Source organism: Brassica napus, chromosome A1 (genome assembly GCF_020379485.1).
Source record: "Brassica napus cultivar Da-Ae chromosome A1, Da-Ae, whole genome shotgun sequence".
Lineage (NCBI taxonomy): Eukaryota > Viridiplantae > Streptophyta > Magnoliopsida > Brassicales > Brassicaceae > Brassica > Brassica napus.
The window spans coordinates 17875509-17878998 of record NC_063434.1 but is presented as its reverse complement, the minus strand read 5'-3'; the positions used below and the strand labels follow the sequence as shown (position 1 = coordinate 17878998).

At 34.2% G+C, this 3490-nt stretch overlaps 1 long non-coding RNA gene across 1 annotated transcript; it reads left to right on the top strand.

The window, feature by feature from the left end:
- The first annotated feature begins 389 nt into the window (after positions 1 to 389).
- On the top strand, positions 390 to 2839 carry LOC125607269. Its single transcript, XR_007338454.1, has 4 exons — positions 390 to 1558; positions 1650 to 1769; positions 1840 to 2346; positions 2614 to 2839. It is a non-coding gene; the product is annotated as an uncharacterized LOC125607269 (long non-coding RNA).
- The last annotated feature ends 651 nt before the right edge of the window (positions 2840 to 3490 follow it).

Here is a 3490-nt window from a genome sequence, read left to right as displayed (position 1 = left end):
ACTCCTAATATTAACGTTTGGCATCATGTGATAAGAAATATCAGGATTATTAATTAAGTCATTCGTGAATGAGAGTAGATTCATAATTAATCAGAGTTTATTTGATATTTGAATCGTTACGTAAGATTGCATGCATGAAAGAGTGCGTTCTGTTATTCATTAACATTTGATAGCATATGCATGACTGTTAGCACATGATATTTCATCTAGTATGCATAAACGGAAATCATTTATCAAAGTAAATGCATATTTGAATTAATAAAGGCGTTATTTTTTTTAATTAAAAAATAATAATTAAAAAAAAAATTCCTTCCGCTGCATTTTAATTATCAAGTAATTGTGTTATGAAATATTAACACAATTTAAGTAGTTTTCCCTTAGATATTTTAATGTTTATATGTATATAATACGATAGTGACCAAAGTGACCTTGTTATATGATATATAGATATTTAAAATTATATAGTATTTAAACCATTCGACCTACCTTAATCATATAACTACTAGATCTTTTGTGTATCTTAGCTTCCTGTGAATTCGATTCATAAGTATTACAACATAACCTCTTATTTGAGAAAGTATAAATCACTCCTTTTGGTAATTTGAGTGATATCAAAAATCAAACGGCCGTCGAGTTTACACCGCATAAAACCTATAAACCTAAGGGAGCAGATGACCAGTAAATAGCGTAAATACCCTTCATTAAACATCTATTATAATAAAGTTGAGCAGAAACTCTCCACAATGCACCACCTCAGCAGAGAGCATCTTAAAAAACGACACGTGGCAGCTCTGTGTCGTGAATACTGAATTGCTGTTTATGTTATGAATTTGTTGGGCTACTTATGTTATTTGTTTAGTGGGCTCTTTCTCTGAAAATTCAAAGATGGCTCATCTTTGTTTAGGTTTCCCTGCTGCAACCAGAGCTTTTCCTCTCCTCTCTCGCTCTCTGTCTCTTCGAAACTCAGACCACCACCTCTGTAACGCATTTGTTTCCTTATTAAACCTTTCATTCAATCTCAGTTAAGTCGACCCCCACTACGTCCCATTACTTCACCGAATTCTCCCTCTTCATCTTCTACGCGATTTCGAACCTATAAATAGGCATCTTCGGCTTGATGGTTTCCACAGATTCATAGCTCCTCTCTACTCAAAAATCAGAAACACTCATGCACGAACGATGGCCGCTTCCCAGATCTCTCTTTCCAAGTTGAAGGCAGTATCGGAGGAGGATCTTTACTTGAGATCAGAGAGAAGGAAGAATCTTCATCAATGGCGTGAAAAGTCTATGATCCTAGAGGAGTTGTAGGTTGTTGACTCGCTGTTTGTTCTTATTGTTTTCTTGATTCTATGTGTGGGTTCTCTGTTTAGATTGGGATTGTAAACAAGTTTTGATTGGGTTTGATCTATGAGTTTACAAAGTTTGTGTATTTGGTTACGGAATTGATTAGTTAGTTTGTCTGATGCATTTAGGCGAAGTCAAACCAAAGAATGTTGTAATACAAAACCGAAAGGCTCTTGGAGACATTGGTAATCTCGCCAACATTCCAACCGGAAAGGTGATTTCTATTTCTTGTGTATTTATCATCACATTTGCTTGCAACTCATATATTTTAAAAAAAAAATAAAAAATGCAACATATCTGTTCAGGAGATTGCGAGGAAGGCAGAGGTTGTTGTTATCACCTGCCTTGAAGAAGATGAGAAATCTTGCAGACCACATGTTACCAAAAGATGAGGTTTCACATCAACCTTAAGAGCTCGAAGCAAGGTATTAATGGGTTTCTAAAAGTTTTACCTTGTGTGATTTTTCTAATCCCTCTCTCTTTCTCTATTATTAGGCTGCAAGTGGTGGACTCAAAGATGCTGTGATTGACGATTCCCTTCACTTCAGCCTCAGTCCGTTCCTTCGTCCCAGCAATTTGGGGTAGTTATAGCAAGACTTCAGCTTTTATCAGTTCAACGGTTACATCCAAAAAAATATGGTTACATCCAAATAGATCTTCCTCTTAGTATCGTTTCATACACAAGCTGGAAGCCTGGAACCCTTACCAGGTGATGCTGTGTGTTGTTTTTGTTTTTCATTTTTTATTTATCTTTTATATTATCAAGTCATATTTTCAATCTGTTTAAGGTGCAAGCCCTTTGCATCGAACTGAACCGTCTACGGGATCAAGCTCGGCTTATGGAACTAGACCGTTATCTCCTTCAGTGGGTGCTTATCAGATCGGTCCATGTTCAAATAAGGAACAATGTCTCCACAGTTTCCTGGACAAGATGAGTGTCCAGTGAAAGCAGCATCGCCAAAGGGAATTACTTTCGGCCATATTGGACCTACACTCCATCATGTAAGTCTCATTTCCCAAGCATCTGCATATATTAGCTTTAACCTACAGTCATGACAGTCCCATGACTCAAAAGTGGAATATTTTGGAAGAATTAATGGTTAGTTAGAATTTTTTGATTCAATAATGTTCTGTTTTTCTCTTTCTCCTTCAATTTCAAAGAACTACGTTGGTAGATCTCTCATGATCTTTGACAAAGCTTTTTGAAATAGTTATTCACAATAATGTATGTTATAACAACGAGAATACTAATAATAATATCATTTGCAGGGCACTGCGCAAGCCCCAATGCAGCCCCATTGCTCAACACGAGAGATTGACAACGACTTTTCTTCAACTAAAAAGTTTGTATATTTATTCTTCTTATAGCTAGATCATCTTATTTTCTAAATCAAATAAATGATTAGTAGTCTTACTCATAATAAAGATGTGATCGGGTTCAATTATTCTGCAGGCTCTTTTCTCGCATAAGATCCAACTTTTTTTTGCATGATTATTTCTCTTGCAAAAAAATAGTTTTAATTTTAAATTGTCAGAATTTTATATCTAGATACATAACAAAGAATAAGAGCTCTCATACAGAATCATAAATTAATGCCATGAAATGATTTGCTACATTACTTCTATATGTTTCAAAGTAACTATCAGTGGCATCCTTTCAAATAACAATCTTAGTTTCAAATTGCTCTCCCTCAAATTATTCATTTCTACTTCATTATTGTTTTTCTTGAGTTACAAACATCATGTCTCTTTTCATTCTGCTTAAATATAGTACGTCCACTGTAAATAATAAAAAAGTCGTATCAATATGAAAGAATGAAAAGCTACTTTTCGGGTTTGATGATATTAAAGAAATTTGATCAACCAAAAAATTCTAACGAAAGTTCATAATCCATTAAAATCAGTTTTGTCGTCTGTCGGTTGTTTGATGTTCGTCTAATGCAATAACATGATTGAACCAAAATTCTAATAGTAATAATTGCAACTACATTCTAATAGTAATAATTTATATGTATTTAAACTTCATTCAGAAAAATCTGCTAGAGAATGATCTTTAAGTTGATTATGTATATTGTTAACTGTTTTGATATGAAATTTTGCTTACTTTTCCAACTAGAAACCTACGTTGCACAGAAGCTTCATCGGA